General features: G+C 37.8%; 2 pseudogenes; both read right to left on the reverse strand.

The window, feature by feature from the left end:
• LOC140955137 (BURP domain protein RD22-like) overlaps positions 1-17833 on the reverse strand; it is a 71164-nt pseudogene extending 53331 nt beyond the window's left edge.
• Positions 17834-18206: 373 nt separating this feature from the next.
• LOC118063386 (BURP domain protein RD22-like) lies at positions 18207-24221 on the reverse strand (annotated as a pseudogene).
• Positions 24222-24486: the final 265 nt, after the last annotated feature.

Consider the following 24486-nt stretch of genomic DNA (forward strand, 5'->3'; position numbering starts at 1 on the left):
ACTCAATTTTAGGCACCAGTTCTCAATCGAATTTTAGCAAAATCAAGGATCCAAGAATTGTCCTCTGTAACATAGTTTGTATTATGAGTCAATCTGGGCTAGGATTTGAAACAAATGTTGTATACTGTTTGGACTGTCACTTTGCCTATCTATATTAATTAGAATAGGCCTTTTTTCCTTTGTGAGAAAAAGCAAGTTCAAAAAAAGAAAAAGAGCAGAAATTTGAAAAACAGAAGATAAAAAAGAAAAATTCTTTAGTTTTTGGTTTTAGGTAGCTTTTTTTATTAAGGTTTGGTTAATAACATTTATTTCATCTATACTGGTGCTATAAAGCTATTGCTGTTTTTCCTGGGGAGGATCTCAAGCAGTAAGATCTCAGCAGAGGCGATCCGAGCGTTGTCTGCTCTTTGTCATGTTCTTGCATGTTGGGAAAACTAGGAAGAAGGGGACACCAATTTACCCGGATCAATTCACAATTCACAAGTTCCAATTCTTTTTTCCTCTTTATGCAGTAAAAAACAGAATCAAACAATGACCAAATATAATGCAAATAATCACACAAATCAACACCAAGATTTTTTACGTGGAAAACCCGATGCGGGAAAAACCATAGGACCGTAGTCCACCTAAAAACTTCCACTATCAACAAATAATGAGTTCACAATTGTTCTTCCTCAGATTCAACTAAGGGCTACAACATATATATCATCAAGAATAACTTATTCTCGGATTATAACAAGATTAAAGGAGAATTATTTGAGAAAAACTCACAATACTGACAACCCCGTTTTTTATCAAAACAGCCAGCTTCCACACCTCTAATCTTCGATCCAACCAACAGAATGAAGAGGAACGTGTCTAGAAGCTGCTGTCAAAATCTCAGTCCGATCCAACGGTGAACGAGTTGGAAATCGAAGAAAGAAGACAGACTGCTCTGTTGCCTCTTCTTCCTTTCTTTCTCTCGGTTTTCTTCTCCTCTCTTCTGTTTTTCACTACTGCCATCTACAGTAGCTGAACCATTTAATTTAAAGAGAGCCAACTGCCTCTCATCTTAATTAATGTGGTGGTCCCACCATCATATGGTGCGGGACCACACATAACGAATCTCCCCCTCACGCACCATGTGAGGAATTCGCCATACTGGCGATCAATATGTAAACTTCAATTTAAGAGGCTCTGACAAGCCTGCTTCTCTTCTGAAAAAATCAAACTTCTCTCTCGGTAGAGGTTTGGTCATCATGTCTGACATGTTGTCATCGGTATGGATCTTCTCAACAACAAATGACTTCATCTCTATAACATCTCGAATCCATTGATATCTAACCTCAATGTGCTTTGACCGAGAGTGAAAAGTAGGATGCTTGCTGAGATGGATTGCACTTTGACTATCAGAGTGCAACACAAAGTTCTCTTAAACTAGGCCAAGTTCATGTAAGAACTTCTTCATCCATAACAACTCTTTGCCCCCTTCAGTAAGAGCAATATATTCAGCCTCGGTAGTGGATAATGCAACACATTTTTGCAACCTTGATTGCCATGAGACTGCTCCCCCTACAAACTTCATCAAGTATCCTGATGTGGACTTTCTAGAATCAACATCACTAGCCATATCTGCATTTGTGTATCCATCCAACACAGGTTTATCATTACTAAAACATAAGCTGAAACTAGAAGTACCTTTGAGATATCTGAGTATCCATTTCACTGCTGACCAATGTTCTTTACCAGGATTGGAGAGGAACCGACTAACCACACCAACTGCATGAGCTATATTCGGCCTTGTGCAAACCATGGCATACATCAAGCTACCAACTGCGGATGCATAAGTAACGTTTTTCATCTCATTTCTTTCTTCATCACTTGAAGGACACTACTGAGAACTTTGTTTAAAGTGGTTTGCAAATGGAGAACAAACCGGTTTGGAGTTGCTCATGTTAAATCTTTCAAGTACCTTTTGAACATATCTCTCCTGAGATAGCCAAAGTTTCTCCTTCTTCCTGTCACGTGTGATCTTCATGCCAAGAATATGTTTTGCCGATCCTAAGTCTTTCATTGCAAAAGACTTGCTTAACTCTTCCTTCAACATCTGAATCTTCTTAGCATCATGGCCAACAATCAACATATCATCCACATATAATAGGAGAATAATAAAGTTTCCATCTAGAAACCTTTTCATAAATACACAATGATCAGAAGTGGTCCTGTCATAACCATGATCCACCATGAAAGAATCAAACTTCTTGTACCATTGTCTTGGAGCTTGCCTTAACCCATACAGGCTTTTTTTCAACTTGCAAACTAACTGCTCTTTACCTTTTGCTTCAAACCCTTCAGGCTGCTCCATGTAGATCTCCTCATCTAAATCACCATGGAAAAAGGTAGTTTTCACATCAAGTTGCTCAACTTCAAGGTTCAAACTAGCAGCTAAGCCAAGCACAACTCGGATTGAAGACATATTGACCACTGGTGAAAAGATTTCTTCAAAATCAATACCCTTCTTCTGACCGAAACCTTTCACAACCATTCTTGCCTTGTACCTTGGCTGTGAGCAATGTTCATCAATTTTCAACCTGAACACCCATTTGTTTTTTAGTGCTCTCTTACCTTTAGGAAGCTTCACTAACTCAAAGGTATGGTTTTCATGCAAGGATTTCATCTCTTCTTGCATTGCTTTCAACCACTCACTTTTCTTCTCATGTGACATAGCTTCATCAAAGCATTCTGGCTCTCCCCCATCAGTAACCAATACATACTCATGAGGAGAATATCTGGTGGAAGGTTGGCGAGGTCTAGTTAACCTTCTTAATTGTGGCTCATCTGGAGCTTCCTGCATAACTTGTTTAGGAATAACATCAATATCATCATTAGCTGATTCAGAATCACCAACTAATGGCTCAATAAGAAAACCACTATTATCATCATTTTGCAAATCTCCCCCATGATTAGCAGGAATCAAAGGTAATTGTGGAGTAGGTCTTGGATTTAAATTAGAAGGAATAAAAGTGGTAGACTCTCTTTTCTCCTTCAGTTCAAAGTCTTCACTGGTTTGATCTTCAAAGAAGATGACATCTCTGCTTCTCACAATTTTCTTCTCCTTTGGATCCCATAGCCTATAGCCAAACTCATCATCTCTAGAGGCCAAGAAAATACACTACTTTGTCTTGTTGTCAAGCTTAGACCTTTCATCGCTAGGAATATGTACAAATGCTCTGCATCCAAACACTCTTAAGTGTGCATAAGAAACATCATTTCCTTTCCAAACTCTATCTGGAACATCAAATTCAAGAAGAACTGATGGAGAAAGGTTGATCATGGCAACTGTAGTCTTCATTGCCTCACCCCAAAAGGACTTAGGCAACTTTACATGAGAGAGCATACATCTAATTCTTTCAACAACGGTTCTGTTCATTCTCTCAACCACTCCATTCTGTTGTGGAGTCTTAGGAACTGTCTTCTCCAACTTAATATCATGTTCACTGGAATACTTCTCAAAAGGACCCCTGTATTCACCACCATTGTCAGCTCGAATACATTTCAGCTTTCTACTAGTTTCTCTTTCAACTCTGGCATGGAAATCCTTAAAGACATCAAGCACCCGATCTTTGGATTTCAAACAAATGGCCCAAATCTTCTTGGAGTGATCATCAATAAAACTAACAAAGTACAATGCACCTCCAAGAGACTTATCAATCATAGAGAAAACATCAGTATGAACTAAATCAAGAACATGTGATCTTCTATGTGGAGGTGATCTTTGAAATGCAACTCTATGTTGTTTACCAACTAAACAATGAGTACATGTGTTCAAGTTCATACCTTTTTATGGAAGGTAGTTCTTCTTGGCAAGGATGCCAAAGCCTTTCTCACTCAAATGTCCAAGCCGCTTATGCCATAGATCAGTAGAGCAATCTTCAATTGCATTCACCTCCCCTTTTATCACCTTGGCTTATGACATGTAGAGACCCATCTTCTTCCCTTTAGCAACAATTAGGGAATTTATGGAGAGCTTCCATTTACCATCTCCAAAGTAACTGTGATAGCCTTCTTCATCAAAAGTACTTGTAGAGATCAAATGTAGGCGCATATCAGGCACATGCCTAACATCTTTGAGTAGCAACTTGCACCCAGTATTGGTTTCCAACCAAATATCTCCAATGCCCACAACACTAGCCATCCCTTGATTTCCCATCCTAACTTGACCAAAGTCACCAGCAGTGTAGGATGTTTAAAAATCACGTCGGGGTGTAACATGGTAAGAAGCTGCTGAATCTGCAACCTAGGTGGTATCTTGACATGTAAGATTAACACAGCCATCATCACAAACAATGGCAACATCACCATCAAATACAACTGCAGCTATACCATTCTCTTCATTCTTGTCTTCATCTTTGCCCTTTTTATCTCTTTTGTACTTTTTGCAATCTTTTTGCATATGCCCAGGCTTGTCACAATAATAACACTTAAAACCCTTCCTTGACTGAGATCTTCCTCTTGGCTTCCATTTGCCTTTTCTATTGCTGGATTCTCCATCTTGCTTGTCGTGAGAGAACCTGCTTTGACTTCTCCCTCGACTTTCTGTAACAAGTGCATGAGACTCGAAAGTGTTTATCCCTTTCCTCCTCTTCTCTTCGTTGAGGATACAGTCCTTCACTATTTTCAAAGTGATCTTTCCATTCGGAGTAGAATTGCTAAGTGACACCACCAAAGTCTCCCAACTATCCAGCAATGAACTCGAGAGGATTAGTGCTTGCATTTCATCAGCTAACTCAATATTCATCAATGACAGCTGATTCAAGAACCCTTGGAATATATTTATATGCACTGAAACATCTTCACCATCTCTATACTTCAAATTCACAAGGTCTCTAATTACAAAAACCTTGTTTTGTGCACTTCTTTCGCAAAGGTTTCTTCCAACATCTTCCAAACTTTATAGCAGTCATGTTCTTGAGAAATATGATTAATGGACTTAGAAGATACCTATTTTCTAACTTTAGCAATAGCCTTTCTATTAAGTCCATTCCATTTTGCATCATCCATATCATCAGGCTTTATTCCTTTACATTCAATCGGTAAAGCCAAATCATTGCAATATAAGTGATCCTCCATCATTGTTTTCCATAGAAAATAATTTAAGGAAGTGAGCTTTATCATGCCCGAATCTTCCTTTTCCATTTTAACTACACAAGAATTCAATCTACACAACCAGATGCTCTAATACCACTTTGTTGGGAAAACTAGGAACAATTGGACACCAATTTACCCGAATCAATTCACAATTCACAAGTTCCAATTCTTTTTCCCTCTTTGTGCAGTAAAAAACATAATCAAACAATGACCAAATATAATGTAAATAATCACACAAATCAACACCAAGATTTTTTACATGGAAAACCCGATACGGGAAAAACCACGGGACTGTAGTCCACCTAAAAAATTCCACTATCAACAAATAATGGGTTCACAATTGTTCTTTCTTAGATTCAACTAAGGGCTACAACATATATATCATCAAGAATAACTTATTCTCGGATTACAACAAGATTAAAGGAGAATTATTTGAGAAAAACTCACAATACTGACAGCCCTATTTTCTATCAAAAAAGCTAGCTTTCACACCACCAATCTTCGATCTAACCATCCAGAATGAAGAGGAATGTGTCTAGAAGCTGTTGTCAAAATCTCAGCCCGATCCAACGGTGAACGAGCTAGAAATCAAAGAAAGAAAACAGACTGCTATGCTGCCTCTTCTTCCTTTCTTTCTCTCGGTTTTCTTCTCCTCTCTTCTGTTTTTCACTACTACCATCTACAATAGCCAAACCATTTAATTTAAAGAGAGCCAGCTGCCTCTCTTCTTAATTAATATGGTGGTCCCACCATCACATGGTGCGGGACCACACACAACATTGCATTCTTCGTAGCAGACTCCGATGTTCATAGATTTCCTGGAGCTTGGGAACCTCTAGTTTAGACAGCTTATTGTTTTCAGTTTATCTTTCTGTGTGATGTTATGCTAGGTTTTCATGTGATGGCAGAACAAAATCATGTTCTGCTTAATTATATCAGCTCCTTTAAAAAAAAAAAAAAGCTATTGTTGTTGATAGCTTTTGTTGAGTTGATCTCTTTGGTTTATCTCTCTATCTTTCTAGACCTCGTTATGGCTGTTTGATTGGAGTTGATAATGCTACAAGCACTTTTACAAATTTGACAGTAGCAAGGGTGTTAATCTGCACAACTCGGTGTTGGGGATTCCATCTCCCCCATGCGCGGACCGATGGTGTACTAATAGTTGCTTAAAGGAGGCTAAGCACACTGAGACACAATATTTAACGTGGTTCAGCAAAACCGCCTACATCCACGGGAGAAGTCAATATTATTGAGCCAGATAGAGAAAGGATTACAACACACATAGAGGAGGAGGATCACTTCACTCAAACTCTACTCTCATTGCTCTCACACTGCTGCACAAGGCAGTAGGGTTGCTGCCCTTGGCAGCCCCTCACTTTCTCTCTTGGTCTCTCACATTCTGCACTCTCTCACATTTTGCTCTCTCACGTATGCCTTTATTTATAGGCATGAATGGTGTCATAGCTCTAGCTCTTCTTCAACAAAGGTGGCTGCCAACTCCAGCTCTTCTTCAACAATGGTGGCTGCCAACCTTTGACATCTTGGATGGGTGCACATGGTTGGAGCAACTCCAGCTGCAGGCTCTTGACAATGGCAACCCTCTCCTAGAGTAGGGCTGCTACCATATAAGTGGTAATATCCCAACAATCACCCCCTTTTCCATTTATGTGGGGCAATTGTCCTCTTGCTTCTTCAGCACAGGCTTGCATCTTGCAGCTCTTCCGAGCTTACCATTCTGAGAGCATATGTGGCCAAGTTTACAGGTACTCGCCAAACCTTTCAATCACTAGAGTTACCAAAGCACACCTTTTCTCACACAAAAGGATCACTACAACCAGATGGTCTGCCACTTCACATTTGAAGAGTGTTAACGCTTGTCTCTGGGACACAACATTCCCCTTCAAGCGTATCAACCATGCTCGTTCCGGAATGATTCATCAAGCCTCACACCAAGGCTTACAACACCCCCTCAAATGGAAATTTCTATTTCCAAGTGCAACAGTCATTATCTAAGTATCTCAATATGATCACGAGCTCACCACTCTTCCAAGAGTCTACTCATCTAGGAGTTGTGTCTGCCCTCTGTTCCACCCTAGGAACCACACCTTACTTCTCCATGAGTCTCTCGCTCTTAGTCTCAAGAGTCCAGGTAGCTTTCCACCTTTAACCATGGGGATAACCCATTAAAGGTTGATCCATATATGTCTTGATACTTTAAGTATTACAATGCCTTCACCGAGCTCACCACCTTGACAAGAGTCAACTTGTTCCCGGAACCTGCGCATGCCCATTGCTCATTCCTAGCAGTCACATCTTAATGCTCCACAAGTCACCCACTTATTGTCCAAGACAAATGTCTTCTAGCTCATTTATCTTTAGCATGGGGGCAATATCCATGAAAGTCAATCCTGCATTTGTCTTCATACCCATCATAGCCACTTCATTGGCTATATACTTGTCCACTCATATCTAGCCATCACATTGGCTTTGGGGCGTTCTGAACTGGGCTTATATCGTGGCCCACACACCTTCTCCTCTGGTGTCTCCGCTCGTCGTCATGCGGCGGTCTGAATTGGGGCTCCTCTAATGGCCCTCACACCTTCTCTAAGGTGTCTTTGCCCGTTGTCATGGGGTAGTCTGAACTGAGGCTCCTATCACGGCCCTCACACCTTCTTTAAGGTGTCTTCGCCTGTTGTCATGGGGCAGTCTAAATTGGGGCTCCTATCAAGCTAGCCCCACACACCTTCTCTAAGGTGTCTTTGCCTTTGATAGGCGGTCTGATCCCGGGCTCCTATCACGGCCCACACACCTTCTCTAAGGTGTCTCTGTCTGTTGTCATGGGGCGGTCTGTACTTGGGCTCATATCATGGCCCTCACACCTTCTCTAAGGTGTCTTCGCCTTTTATAGGCGGTCGCATCCTTCTTCAACTAAGATGCTTTAAAGTGGCTCCAAAATTCTCTACCACCATGTGGACTATGGGAGATATTACTGCCACTGATTACATAGAAAGAGAAAGTTTCGGTATACTCCTCGCAATCCTCCACCTCGATTTCTTTGTTTGGAGCTTCTATGCCTTTATGCTTGACAACTCCACCTACACCAACTCTCTTTGGTGCCTTCGCCTTTCATCATAGGCTGTCGCCTTTTATCATAGGCATTTGCACCCCCTCAATTAGGTGCCTCTACAACAGCTCTTTTTCCATCCTTACATGCATTGGAAAGGTCTTCGCCTGTTGTCTTCGTCAAGAGCACAAGAGACTTTTTGTTGTACAACCTCTAACAGTTTCTGCTCTAAGCTTCATCTGGGAACTCTTTTTCTCCTTGCACTTATTGTCTCATTACAGTACCTCGTTGGATCCTACGGGTACTCCTGCACAATCTCCGTGTGCCCTCGTGCAATTTCTGTTCTCCAGATTTCCCCCTATTCCTTGCTTATGTTTAATAGCAGCTCATCCTGTCATAACACCTGTCCAAGTCAAAATAGGGTGCCAATCTTTATCCCCTTACTGTAATTTCTCTTCCATTATCAAGGTCTTCATCAATTCTACCCTCGAGAAATCACAGTCACCGAATCTAACTTCTTTGGAGAAATCACCACTCCATCAGATCCTTGAACATACGAAACCTAACTGTTCCCTTGTGCCATCATATTGCTAGTCTTTAACCGTTTCATTACAAACTGCTATATATACAAAAATAGTACCGTATGGATAATCCTTCCACTAAGCAAGTTCCCAGGAAAGATTGGAGGGGTCACATTGGTCCCGCTTAAAACACAATCTCCTAGACAGAACTTCTTAGGCCATATCTATCCATCGTACTGTCTTTCCGTATATACAACCATTTGCTAGCTTTGTTGCGACTTTCCTTTACAAGTGATCTGGAATATACTGGTTTAATACATGATTTCTCAACATCTAGTGAGACTACCAGTTCTTAGATTTGTCAAGATTGGTCTTAATCAATTTTCACTCTCCACCTCAAATTGTCCACATAATCGGGTGTCTAAAGTGTCCCAATTTTGCCTTTCCTCAAGGCAACTAAAATTCTCTACTTAGCAGTTTAGCACATGTAATTGGGTAAACATGTGCACATTCTTCTTCTTCATCTCCATCGACCACCATGATGACCTTCAGATGCCTCCTGATCGGGCAATCTCTTTTGTTAATTCACCACCACCACTTTTGGTCATAAATCTCAATGATTGGACCGTACCATTGCATCCGGAATGATCAAATTAGCTGGAAACAAGTCTGAAATCTTCCAAATCGCATTTCAGATGGCTACGATTTGATCAAAACAATTCTGGCCTCATGAACAGTCCAGATTCAATCTCAGATCCAGTTGCATGTAGACTCCGCTGCATAGAATCTTATCCCTCGACTGGCGGCTCGCCTCCAACACAGCTCGGCTCAACTCGGCTCGTGGCTGATGACGTGGCAGGTGGGTCCCACTTTGCTAACGTGTCTGTTGACTGGACGATGACGTGTCTGCTGACTGGACGCTGACATAGTGGTATGGTCAAAACACAATTTTGACAGCTTTCGTTTTTGAGCAAAATCAAACACCCCTTTAAACCATGTGCTCTGATACCAATTGTTGGGGATTCTGTCTCCCCTATGCACGGACCGGTGGTGTACTAATAGTTGCTCAAAGGAGGCTAAGCACACTGAGACACAATATTTAACGTGGTTTGGCAAAACCGCCTACATCCTCGGGAGAAAATATTATTAGAGCCAGATAGAGAAAGGATTACAACACACATAGAGGAGGAGGATCACTTTACTCAAACTCTACTCCCATTGCTCTCACACTGTTGCTCAAGGCAACAGGGTTGCTGTCCTTGGCAGCCCCTCACTTTCTCTCTTGGTCTCTCACATTCTGCACTCTCTCACATTTTTCTCTCTCACGTATGCCTCTATTTATAGGCATGAATGGTGCCACAGCTCCAGCTCTTCTTCAACAAAGGTGGCTGCCAACTCCAGCTCTTCTTCAACAATGGTGGCTGCCAACCTTTAACATCTTGGATGGGTGCACATGGTTGGTGCAACTCCAGCTGCAGGCTCTTGACAATGGAAACCCTCTCCTAGAGTAGGGCTGCTGCCACATAAGAGGCAATATCCCAACACTCGGAAGGAGAATATTCTTTTTGACGAGCATAGTATTGACCATGTTGTTTCATTGTCTCGGAAAGTACTTAGGGAGTTGCCAGCCCTAGCCAGCCCTAGAGGATATTCTTTGATGAATGAATTCTGCAAAGATATCGGACTGTGAGTTTGTTTCTCATTTTCAAGCTCAATACATTAAATGTAACGTTTTCAGAGATTATTGCGGTGAGAAATTGCTCGCTCTTTGCATTTCTAATAATTTGCAAGAAAACATGCATTCTCAATTGCCACGAAATTACCAATAAGTAAATTCCAACTCAATATTTTCCAATACGAGCTTGAGAGATTTCCTTGCTTTTTTCTTTCCCTGTGCGTGTTACCTTTTTATCTTTTATAATTATAATTATTGCATTGCTAATAATTTGCAAGAAAGAATATTGTTTCTCTGAAAAGGGCTTGAGAAAACCCTAAGCATAGTAGATAATCTCTTTATTAAATCATCAAAATATCAGAGCATATTTCCAAATACTATTACTACAGTTTATATATATATAAAAATAGAAACAACTAAATAGAGAAATTATTATTTTTTAAATAAAAAACTAGAAAAGCTTGATAATATTATTGAATGAAAAATAAAATAGTAATTTAATCAATTAAAAGTTAAAAAATACTGTGTAACTGTTATGTATAAATTCTAAAGTTAAGGAGTCCTTTGTGCTTGGTAAAATACGTCACAATAAAGTTAATAAATAATAGCATGCACGAAACTTCATGATACCCATGTTTTCCACGTTTTACCCTGCTTTAATAGATTGTTACAGTAAGAGCACAGAGAGAGGGACGGTTCAATACAGAACAATAAAGGAGAGGCAGACGCTCAGTGAGGACATCCTGCAGCTCATCAGATCCAGCTCAACTGCTCAAGTTGATGCAACCACCACCAAAGGAACGCATTAATGTTAACGCGTGGACCCAGTTGCAGCAAACAGCACGAAAGTACCACTCCAAATTCCAGCTCAATATTTACCACTACACGCTTGAGAAATTTCCTGCTTTTTTCCCCTCTACGTACTGTTACCTTTTTTACCTTTTATAATTATGATTATTGCATTGCTAATAATTTGCAAGAAAAATGAGCATTTTTTAGTGAATTACGTTTAATTATAGAAAATCCTGTGCAAATTATACAAAATCCTGCTTTAAGTTCTTGGAACCTCGCTCTGGGATTAATTAGCGAGAATAAGAAAATTCTGTGCAAATTATATAAAATTTATTATTAATCATCGATATTTATTATAGATCATCAATATTGAATAATGATTTATTTTCTAGCATAAATTATGTTTGAAATAAAATTGATAAAAGACATCATTACACAATTATTGATAGGATAGTATATAAAAATAATTAAATTGAGATTTTTTAATTATTTTTAAACATTTCATGGTTTTAATAAGTGGACGATATATCATGTAAATTATAAAAAAAAAATATTTATTATGTACATAATTAATAATCTCTTATAGGAATCACTTTATTAAATCATCAGAATATCAAAGTCTGTTTCCAAAGACTATGACTACAGTTTATATATAGAAACAACCAAATATAAATTTTTTTTTTTAAATAGAAAAACCAAAAGAGCTTGATAATATTTAATAAAAAAACAAAATAGAAAAATTATACCTTTTTAAGTAGAAACAAAATTATAAAGATTTAATAATACTGAATAAGAAAAAATAAAATTTCTAAACTAAATTAAAAAAATAAAAATAATTTAGAAAAATATTTATTATCCTAATAGTTCTTATATTAAAATCTCATTTATCATATGTTATATCTATCAAAAAATAATAATAATTTGTGACGTGTACTAAAGCTATATGCGAAACTAGAAAAAACAAATGTATTAAAAACAAATTCAGCAGTGATTAACAGATTAACGATGGAAAGATGATGAATATTTTTTTTGTAAATTAATTTCAATTTCAAATAACTACAAAGAAGTTAATTAGGATTTCTTCCTTGAAATTATTAAAAATATAGTATTAGAATTATATAATGCTAGGTTTTAATATATAATTTTTAATATTGTTAAAGAGTCTCTTGAACCAAATAATAAAGATATTATATAACTCTTTTGTATGAATTGTAAATCTAGGGACAGTTTTGGGTTTTCTAATCAAAACTTTGAACTAAAATTAATAACAAAATAAGGACCAAAGATAACAGTATGTAAATCTAGGGACCAAAGATAACTGCATTGACTGGAGATTTCACCCAGAATTTCTAGTAAATTACGAAGGAAATTTCCTGGTGCTTTCACATGTAAATGAATTCAAAAACTATCGATGATGCATTTGCTGCTCGAAATTTCCCAAAGCATACAATTACTGATCGAAATTTCCTAGCAATTTTCGGAGGAAATTTCATTGTGCTCTCTCTTGTACATTATTAGAAAAGTTGTCATTCATTTTTAAAATTATTAAAAATATCCAATTACTTTTTTTTAAAAAAAAATCAAGAATAAAACATTAACTATTTATATAATAGGTAAATAAATCTAATAAAATAAATTGGAAATAACTAGTAAATAATCCAAAAATAACTAGAAAATAAATATATTTCCTCAATGCATGCTTGTTTGTTTCTGCGTTTCAAAAGCGCTTTTGAAAAAATTTCAATTTTTTTTATTTTTTTATTAACTTCAAATTAATATGCTTTTAGTATTTTCAAATCATTTTGATGTGCGGATGTCAAAAATGATTTTTAAAAAATAAAAAAAATCATTAGCATGCATTTTGGCACGAAAAGCTATTTGAAAAGCAACCGCAACCATACTGCCAAACAAGAATACTTTGTTACTTGAAATCAGCTCCTGGAAGAGGGCTTCTATTTTCTAAGAATGGTCATCTAGAGGTTGAGGGGTACACAGATGTTGACTGGACAGGAAGCATATCTGATAGAAAATCTACGTCTGGATACTTCATGTTTATTGGTGGCAACTTGGTCACATGGAGGAGCAAGAAACAAAAAGTAGTTGTCTTGTCTAGCGCAAAGGCTGAGTTTCGAGGGATGGCAAAGGGACTATGTGAACTGCTTTGGCTCAGAAGATTACTGTCAGAAATTGGTTTTGGTCCCGAATCAAGAATGAACCTGTACTATGATAATAAAGCTGCCATTGAAATATCTCATAACCCAGTTCAATGTGATCGCACGAAACATATTGAGATAGACAGGCATTTTATTAAACAAAATCTTGATGAAGGAGTGATTAATTTTCCATTTGTCAAATCAGAGAATCAGCTCACAGATATCCTTATAAAAGTCGTCTCCAGCAAAAACTTTCAGAGCTCTCTTGAAAAGTTGGGCATCGAAGACATCTTTGCACCAACTTGAGGGGGAGTGTTGGTATTAGCTGTACATTGATTTAGTTGAGAGTTTGTAGGAGAAAGTTTAGTAATTGATTTATTCCACAGTTGTATAAGTCCTGTCTGTGGCAGGAATTCGTAGCTTTCAAGAACACCTTCTCTGTGTATATATAGGAGCACTGTAAACTTAAGACATTAAGTGAGTGAATACAAATTGAAGAACTCTTTCTTTTGTAACATATTCCATACAGAATTTGAGAAAGTAAATCTCTCTATTCTCTTATCATTTGAAGCCAAAGAATAAATCATATATATATTGTTCCTTAGAATGTGGTTATAGAAGGCAGGAAAACTAGCTGTAATGACAGTTGGTATAACTGTAAAACAGCTATGACAAGTTTTTAGAACTAGCAGTTATAACAATATAACAAATCAATAACAATAAATTCAATAATATCAAGTTAAGTAAATCACGTAATAGACTCTTCTAGCCTTGGTTTATCATCCCCTCTCAAGTGAAAGGGTTTGGCAACTATACAAAGCTGAGTTTTAAGGAACAAAAACCTTGAACTTGTGAGGTGCTTAGTCAATAGATCTGTTGGCTGCTCTTCAGTAATAACAAAATGCAGTTGTATCTTTCCTCTTGTAACTTGATCTAAAATGAAGTGAAGATCGATTTCTATGTGTTTTGTTCTAACATGAAACACAAAGTTCTTGCAGCAAGGGTTGCATCCTGTTGAAGATTGCTTCAAGAGTTGTTAAAGATTTTTCTGTTTCTGTTATTTCTAATTCTCATGCAAATAATGAGCTATTGTCCTAGTCTCTAGGAGTTAGTTAATATGTTATCATGTTAACAGATCACAACATGATTTAATGCTAGAAGTTTGTAGTTTTGTTTTTCTTAGTTTGAATATATATGTGTAACGATTGCAATGAAAGTATGCAATCAAATTATTCATTCAATTTGAAGTAAATTCAAATACAATCTTTGTTGCCTCTTCTCTTCTTCCTATCTTTATTTCTTCTCATAAACATTTCTCTTTTAAATACTTTCACATCTAAACAATTTCAGTAATAGCTAAGGCAAGGCTTCGATACTTAGATTCTGAATTGCTGTGAGACACTACTTGTTATTTGGTAGAGGACCATGAGACTAAGTTACCCCCTAGATAAACCAGATACCCACTTAAACTTTGCATATCATCAGGTTGAGCACCCTAGTCTGCATATATGAATCCTTTTGTTGTCAAGTGGCTTGAGGTGCTTAACAATAACCCATCTTGCAATGCTCCTCTTAGATACCACAGGATCCTTTTGACTAAAAGCCAGTGAGCTGAGGTTGGCTGTTGCATGAATTGGCATGCCTTACTAACAATAAAAGCTATGTGAGGCCTTGTTATTGTAAGATACTGAAGTGCCCCACTACACTTCGATATTAAGTAGCCTTTTCCATAGAATTACCATCAAACTTGGACAAATTTTGCCCAACAACATCAGGTGTTTTTACTGGTTTGGTATCAAACATTTCAGTTCTATATAGCAAACCTGAAACATATTTGGTTTGGCTCAAATTTATAGAGCCTTCATTGTAAAAGACCTCTATACCTAGAAAGTAGGATAACTGCCCCAAGTCTCTTAAGGCAAAACTAAATTCAAGCTTAGCAATGAGTGAAGAAATATGTGTTGATTATACCATCAACATATACAAGGACTATCAAAGTTGTGGATTCACCAAAGTGTAGAAACATAAAACTATTAGTCCTAGAATTGTTGAATCCCCACTATAGAAGAGCAGAACTGAGTCTTTGAAACCAAGCTCCTGATGTTTATTTCACATCATATAAAGCCTTTTTCAATCTACACACTTTGGTTAGGAATTTACTGTCCATATATCTAGGAGGTTGAGACATGTATACCTGTTTTTCTAACTCACAATTTAGGAAAGCATTATGAACATTAAGCTGTCGAATTTCACACTTAAAACTAAGAGCAACAACAGTATGATTTGAATAGTTACAACCTTAACAATTAGACTAAAGGTCTCAAAATAATCGAGACCATGGGTTTGGTTATACCCTTTAGCCACAAGCCTGGCTCTATACCTTTCTATGCTCCCATCTGGCTTGTGTTTTAGCTTGTACACCCACTTATAGCCTATTATATTAACATCAGAAAGTTGTTCAATAAGATCCCAGATGTGGTTTCGATGAAGAGTAGTAATCTCTAGATCTATAGTTTGAGTCCAGTTTAAATCTTTAAAGGCTTGTTTGAGAGTGTATGGTTTTGAGATCTTTATAGTAGAGAGATCAAGAATGGTCTTTTTCCTGGTTATACCACGCATCAATCTTGTTGTCATGTGTAGAGCTGGAGGAGAAGACGGAGCTTGAGCCTTATGAATTGACTCGAGTAAGGTACTAGAGGCGGAGTAGTTGCAAAACTACTCATAGAATTTCAATTGTCACTCGTGAAAGTGAAAAAAAATGGTGGTGATTCGTGTCTGCCAGTAGAACAAGAAGGTAAAGAAGTAGAGGAAGTTATAATGCTTGGAGTGAAAATTGTTGCTAAAGTATCAGTAGAACAAGAAGGTAAAGAAGTAGAGGAAGTTATAATGCTTGGAGTGAAAATTGTTGCTAAAGTATCATTGGTTGGGGAAGGAGAATAAGTTTTAGTTAAGGGAAATTATGTTTCATGAAAGACAATATGAGGTGTAACATAGACTCATCCAGTTAGAAAATCAAGACACAAATATCCTTTGTTATTGAAGCTATAGCTAAGAAAAATACACTAAACAGATTGATACTATAACTTGTGATTGTTGTAAGGATAAATGAATGTGTAACACAAGCACCTAAACACTACAAGAGACTTGCAATCAGGAATTTTTTGAAAAAGAGTGAAATAGGATAAGTCATGTTTGAGTCCCTTGCTTGGCATTCTGTTTACGAGAAAGGTTGTTGTCTTAAAGACATATTGCCAGAATTTCATTAGTAAGGAAGCACGAGCTAGCAAGGCCAACCTAGGTTCGACAACATACATGTGCTTCCTCTCAACTCTCCCATTTTAAGCTAAGATGTAAGGGCAAGAAAAGCGATGAAGTAGGCCAGATTGCTGAAGAAAAGCCATTAAAGACCTGAACTCACCACCATTATCTAGAAATAAGATGAAATGTAACATCCTCATATTTAGGATAAAACAATAATCTCATGTTCATTTATAAATAGAGTAATTATATATATGGTGTTCATACTAAAATTTCTGTAAAGTCTCCCTTATATCAAAAGGTCCAAGTTATCGACATCAACCCGTTTACACTTCTAATTTCCTGCATCTTCTAACTAAATTCAACCCAATCATCCTGGGTCTCAAACGCACAAAACAACATTATTCATATCAACCACAATATTTATGATATACATTGAACAACAATTATCATTATGGATGGATAAAAGATATAAACATGCATACATGGAACGTGATTATATGAACTATAAAATTAAATTCATCTAATCAAGTTTAAATATTAATTATACAAATTAAGTTATACAAATGTTTCCATGTTTATAAAATATAAGGTCATCCTCCTTAAACTACATAACAAAAGGTGAATAAAAGCTAAAATCTACTTTGACCTCGCATGCGAAGAACCTGAAACAAAATACATATTATTGAAATATGAATATCACAATAAGTACAATGACATAAATTTTCAATAATTTTTTAAAAAATAGATATGTATTCTTATTCTATTCCTTTTCCCTATTCATTTTCGTTAGAACTCCTTCTCATTCATCTATTGCAAATTGTTTCATCTCTCATTTCCAACTTCCATTCAAGATTCCATTAGTGCACTGCGTATGCGTATGGGTATCTCATCTAATGAAACACAATTGCTTTGTGTTTTCCAATCATTTTCCCTTATTTCTGAAACAGTATACTCTTGCTTCTTGCTTGGTTCAGTCGATAGCACCCGACCATTATGGCCAAGACTTTCAACACTAAATCAATCAATGACTCAAGAGATTTTGCACAATATTTGTCTTCTCATTCCATGTTCGGCTCCTCCTATTTCATCTCTGATAACCTGAGCTTCTTTTGAGGTGACTTCTAGTGCAAACTACTTCAAAATCTTTGGTATTTTTGTCACTCGAAAATAGTATGGACTCTGCGACTTGACGAGGCAAGAAACTCACTTTGGTTCCACTATCAGTAAAAAGAAATGTCATCTTTTTGTTGCACTGGTAGAATATCGTTGAGGCTGGGTTTTTTTTATGGTTATCTTGTATCAGGATGAAGTTGATGGCAGTCCCCTGTGAAACAATATAATCAAATATTTTGTGGTTGCCATGTTTTTTCTACTATATATGGATACATTTTTTTTTTTCTTATAGTTATTGACAGAGGTTTCTTCCATTGATTATGGGAGCACATTTTTTAAGCATAATACCAAATTGCAACTGTACTTCTGAATGTGAATACCTGATAAGGCTGGTTTTTCAGGATCACCTTCTTCTTAAGAAAACCAGGGCTTCCACACTAAAGCAGGGTGAGGAGGTGCATGTGTATGACAAACATAAACAGCTACGAAAACAGGGAAGGGACGGAAGTACATACATATTATAAACAGCAACGACGACAGGGAAAGGGACGGAAGTACATGCATATTATAAACAGCAACGACAGCAAGGCAGCAACTTATTAAAGCCCTCTGCTGATCAATACCAAGCTTTTACCAATGGTCATGGAGGCGCGTGTGTATGACAAACATAAACAGCGATGACAACAGGGAAGGGACGGAAGTACATACATATTTTAAACAGCAACGACAACAGGGAAAGGGACGGAAGTACATGCATATTATAAACAGCAACGACAGCAAAGCAGCAAACTTATTAAAGCCCTCTGCTGATCAATACCAAGCTTTTACCTATGGTCATGGAGTCATTTTTTTATCCTTTGGCACCCAAACGAGAGTATCACTATCTAGAAAGTGACAAACAGCAGGTCCTGGCTTAATTTTGAGAACTTGAAACGCCATATGGTCTGGACTCCAAGCTGATGTGTTGAGGTGGCAAACCGTTACAGCTTTCACTTTTGTGCCATCAGCACCCACTAATGGAACCTCATCAACCTCTGTGTCTGCGATTACATGGCAATAGTGCACTGCATAAGGATATCTCATCTTGTGACACACTGCTGCTTTATGATCTCCAATCATTTTCACTGCGGCTGAAACCGTATACTCTTGCTTCTTGCCTGCTTCGGTCGAGAGTACCCGAACATTTTGGCCGAGCCTTTCAACACTAAAATCAATTAATGACTCTAGAGATGTAGCACAATATTTGTCTTCTCCTTACATGTTTGCCTCCTCGCATCCTCCTATTTCTTCTCTGATAACCTGAGCCTCTTTTGAGTTGACTTCTAGTGCAAAGTACTTCAAAATCTCTGGTATTTTGTCACTTGAAAATGGTATAGACCCTGCGACTTGATGAGGCAAGAAACTAACCTTGGTTCCACTCTCCGTAAAAAGAACTTTCATTTTTTTACCTGGATGGAGATCGTCGTACTGGTAGAATATCGTTGAGTCAGGGAGGGCAGAGTTCAGGGATTTTTTATCGCCTCTTTCATATGTTATCATATAACGTATTCTATAGGCTCTTAGGGGAACAAGATCACTTGCGTTTTCATTAGCGAATTCTCTGTTTATTGAAGGATAATGACCAGGTTGTAGAAGATATCTCAGGGCTTTTGGCAATGGAGTGTTGGGCAACCTTGAGTACCAATACTTCTCAGTAGGTGGAGAAATTGTTGGAACACGTGTGAGATGCTGCCTTGAGGGAAGATTGAAGTCAAGATAATGTCCTGTTTTTGTGTTTTTTCAAATTTGAATTCAAATAGCAGATTGTGTGCTATTTTTTCGTAATTTCATTTCAATAAATCTCTCAGTGTAGTTGAGAGTTTAATTTTGATTATAATTCATGTTTTGTAAGCCTATATATTAGGCATTTCCATTTTGAATAATATCAAGAAAACACAATTCATCAATTCTGCTCATTATTGCAAGTCTTCAATTTCTTCAAATTTCGCATTTTCCAGAATTTAATCCAAACAGTAACTGTTATAAACAGTTACTGTTCAGATCATCAAATTTCAACAGTGGTATCAGAGCAAAATTCCTACGAGACTAAGGGTGATTTTACTGAGTGAAACACGAGAGATTGTGAGTGTAAAACACTTGGGGGGTTGAGAGAAACACTGAGAGTTAACTTCTAAGAAATCAATGGCTTCGTCATCCTCTGCACATTCACACTCTTTGGTTCCAATTTTTGATGGTGAGCACTATCACATTTGGGCTGTCAAAATGAGGTTTTTCCTGCGATCCCAAGGTTTATGGAACATTGTGGAGACGGATGCTGATCCATATCCACTACGTGCAAATCCAACTTTAGCTCAAATAAGGGCTCATGAAGAAGAAAAATTGAAGAAAGACAAGGCTATTACATGTTTGCATTCTGGAATTGCAAACCACATTTTCACCAAGATTATGAATCTTAAGACACCAAAACAGATTTGGGACAAACTTCAAGTTGAATTTGAAGGCAGCAATCGAGTCAAAACAGTCAAACTCCTTACATTAAAGAGAGAATTTGAGCTAATGAAGATGAAGGACAATGAAAATGTCAAGTCCTATTCCGGCAAATTGATGAACACTGTCAACCAAATGAGACTCCTTGGGGAGACATTTGAAGATCATAAGATAGTGGAGAAGCTTATGATGTCAATTCCAGAAAGATTTGAGAAATGGTAAATCAAACCTGTCAAAAGGTAAAGCTATTGTCCCTGCCAGTAGACATTTTTCTCCTTGTTCTTATTGTAAGAGAACAAATCACGCAGAGGCTGACTGCTGGTTCAAAGGCAAAACTCTCATTCACTGTGATTTTTGCAAGAGAAATGGCCATAGTGAAAAGTTTTGCAGGCTGAAGAAGAAACAGCCGCAACAAGGATTTCAGCAGCAAGCAAATGTATCTGAAGAAGACAAGGACCCTGAAGAAACTGAGGAGCAGCTATTCATGGCCTTGCAGACCAGTACCATCTCCAAGAAGAACACTTGGCTTATTTACAGTGGCTGCACCAGCCACATGACAAAGCATTTGTCAATTTTTTCTTCAATTGATCGATCAATAAAGCCAAAAATTAAATTGGGAAATGGTGACTTTGTGCAAGCTAAAGGAAGAGGCACTGTCACAGTCAGCACTTCAAGAGGTACAAAAACTATCAAAAATGTTCTCTTCATTCCTGAGTTAGATCAAAATTTGTTGAGTGTTCCTCAAATGCTTAGGAATGGTTATGAAGTAACCTTTAAGGATAATTGCTGCTTCATTGTTGACACAAAGGATTCTGCTGTAGCAAAGATAAAAATGGATGGAAATAGTTTTTATCTTGATTTAAATGTCATTGAAGGTCATGCATTAAGTGCAAATTCTGATATGAGTGTTGTTTGGCACAAGAGGTTTGGGCACTACAATTTCGATTCTTTGAAATTGTTGCATGACAGATGCATGATAGAGGGGATGCCTGCCATTTCTGAATGTGCACATTTGTGTGAAGGTTGTGAGTTAGGGAAGCACCATAGGGTTTCATTCCCTCGTGCAACAGCCAATAGAGCAAAATCAAGGCTGGAATTGGTCCATTTTGACATTTGTGGACCAATGAGGACAGCCTCCTTGAACAATAACTTTTACTTTATTTTGTTCATTGATGACCATAGCAGAATGATTTGGGTCCAGTTTCTGGAAAACAAGTCTCAAGCACTATCAAAGTTCAAGAGTTTCAAAAGCATGGTTGAAACACAAAGTGGACAAAGAATTAAGGTGCTGAGAACCGACAATGGTGGAGAATATACTTCAAGGGATTTCCAGAATTTTTGCCTTGAAACTGGAATTGTGCACCAGTTGACAGTGCCCTATTCTCCTCAGCAGAATGGTGTCTCGGAGAGGAAGAATAGGACAATCATGGAAATGTCAAGGTGCATGATGTTTGAGAAGAGGTTGCCTAAGTTTCTATGGGCAGAGGCAGTAAACACCTCAGTTTACTTGCTAAACAGGCTTCCCACAAAGTCTGTCAATGGAAAAACACCCATAGAAGCTTGGTCAGGAAGAAAGCCAACTGCCAACCATCTAAGGGTGTTTGGTTCTTTTTGTTATTTTCATGTGCCCACTGTCAAAAGAGGGAAGCTAGATGAAACAGCAGTCAAGGGAATTTTTGTGGGATATTCAACTGAATCCAAAGGTTACAGGATTTACAACCTGAATGAGTCCAAAATTCAGATCAGTAGAGACGTGCACTTTGATGAAATTGCATGCTGGAATTGGGACTTAAAGGAGGTGGATCAGAAGAGCACAATCCTTGATGCTGCAGCAGGGGAAACAAGCACTGAAACTGAGTTTGATGTTGATGGAACTTCAGATGCAGATGTTCTTAAAGTTAGGCCCCTAGCTGAGATATATGAGAGGTGTAACTTGGTGCATGTCGAGCCAACAAGCTATGCTGAAGCAGCAAAGGATGCAGCTTGGATAGAAGCCATGAAATCAGAAATTGATTCCATTGAAAGGAATCAAACCTGGAGCTTGACAGTGCTGCCTCACAACAAGAAAGAAATTGGTGTTAAGTGGGTATTCAGGACTAAATTCAATCCTGATGGTTCTATATTTAAACACAAAGCTAGATTGGTGGTCAAAGGATTTGCACAAGTGGCTGGGGTTGATTATGGGGATACATTTTCCCCAGTTGCTAGGCATGATACAATTTGGCTCCTTCTTGCAATTGCTGGTCAACTTGGATGGAAGGTATACCATTTAGATGTTAAATCAGCTTTTTTAAATGGTATATTAGTTGAAGAGATATATGTGCAGCAACCCGAAGGATTCAAAGTGGCAGGCCATGAGCATAAGGTGTATAAGCTACACAAAGCTCTTTATGGCTTGAAACAAGCCCCAAGGGCTTGGTATAGTAGGATTGATTCCTATTTAATCCAATTGGGGTTTAGAAGGAGTGAAAATGAAGCTACATTGTACTTAAAGAAAGAAGGAGATGAAGTGCAGTTAGTAATTTCACTTTATGTAGATGACATGTTGGTGACTGGAAGCAATACTTCATTGCTGGCAAAGTTCAAAAAGGAAATGGAGGATGTATTTGAAATGAGTGACTTGGGGATGATGAATTATTTTCTTGGAATGGAGATACAACAAGACAACTTAGGGATTTTTTTGTCACAAAAGAAGTATGCTATTGATGTGCTTAAAAGGTTCAAACTGGAATCATGCAAAGAAGTAGATACACCTTTGGCACAAAATGAAAGAATTTCGAAGAATGATGGTGAGAAGCTAGAAGATCCTTCTGTTTTTAGAAGCTTGGTGGGCAGTTTGCTATACTTGATAGCAACTAGACCAGACTTGATGTTCCCTGCTGGTTTGCTATCAAGATTCATGAGTTCACCTAGTAGTGTTCACATGGGAGTGGCTAAAAGGGTACTGAAATACATCAAAGGCACAGCTGACTTAGGCCTAAGGTACTCAAAAACAGGAGGAGTATGCTTGATTGGCTATGCAGATAGTGATTGGGCTGGAAGTGTTGATGATATGAAGAGTACTTCTGGTTATGTTTTTAGCATTGGTTCAGGTGCAATTTGCTGGAATGCAAGGAAGCAAGATGTGGTTGCTCAATCGACAGCAGAGGCTAAGTACATCTCCATGGCAGCTGCTGCAAATCAGGCTATATGGTTGAGCAAAGTTTTGGCAGATTTGGGTCATAAGCAAAGCTCACCAACCGAGCTTTATTGTGACAACAAGTTAGCAATAGCAATTGCACAAAATACAGTCCAGCATGGGAGAACAAAGCACATTAATGTCAAGTTTCATGCATTGAGGGAAGCTGAGAAGAATTTGTTCATCAAAATTCTTCACTGTCCAACTGAAGTCCAATTGGCAGATTTAATGACTAAAGGACTTCCAAGATCAAGGCTGGAGATGCTTAGGATGAAGCTAGGAATGTTCAAGGCAAGTCTCAAGGAGGAGTGTTGGAACACGTGTGAGATGTTGCCTTGAGGGAAGATTGAAGTCAAGATAATGTCCTGTTTTTGTGTTTTTTCAAATTTGAATTCAAATAGCAGATTGTGTGCTATTCTTTCGTAATTTCATTTCAATAAATCTCTCAGTGTAGTTGAGAGTTTAATTTTGATTATAATTCATGTTTTGTAAGCCTATAGATTAGGCATTTCCATTTTGAATAATATCAAGAAAACACAATTCATCAATTCTGCTCATTATTGCAAGTCTTCAATTTCTTCAAATTTCGCATTTTCCAGAATTTAATCCAAACAGTAACTGTTATAAACAGTTACTGTTCAAATCATCAAATTTCAACAGAAATATCGCTAGGGAGGAAGGTGGCAACTTTCTTTGGTAAAGGGACATTGTCAGCAGCCACAGCCACTGTCGCGTGGGTTACACCGATGGTGTTAGCAGCGGTGGAGTAGGTAATGAAGAGGGAGAGAGTAAGAAAGAAGAGGAGGAGCAGTGCACAAGAATTGGCTAGAGACATTTTTTTGAAGATAATGAAGAAGTGAGCAAATACTATAACAAGTACTTGCCATCTTGCAAGTTGCTTGGTGGGACAAACAAACAAGGACTTGTGATGTCGTCGCTTGTTCTATGCACCAATAATGTTATAATTATCTTTTACAAATGTGCCTTTAGGCATGTGAGTAAAAGCGGGAAGAATCAAGCAATTATGCCGATGGATCCCACCTTTTCTTGGCTTTTCTGCCAAACATAGATTGAAAATGGGAAATTTCCAAAATAATTCATTTGATTTGCATGTT

This window comes from Populus alba, chromosome 19, assembly GCF_005239225.2.
Source record: "Populus alba chromosome 19, ASM523922v2, whole genome shotgun sequence".
NCBI lineage: Eukaryota > Viridiplantae > Streptophyta > Magnoliopsida > Malpighiales > Salicaceae > Populus > Populus alba.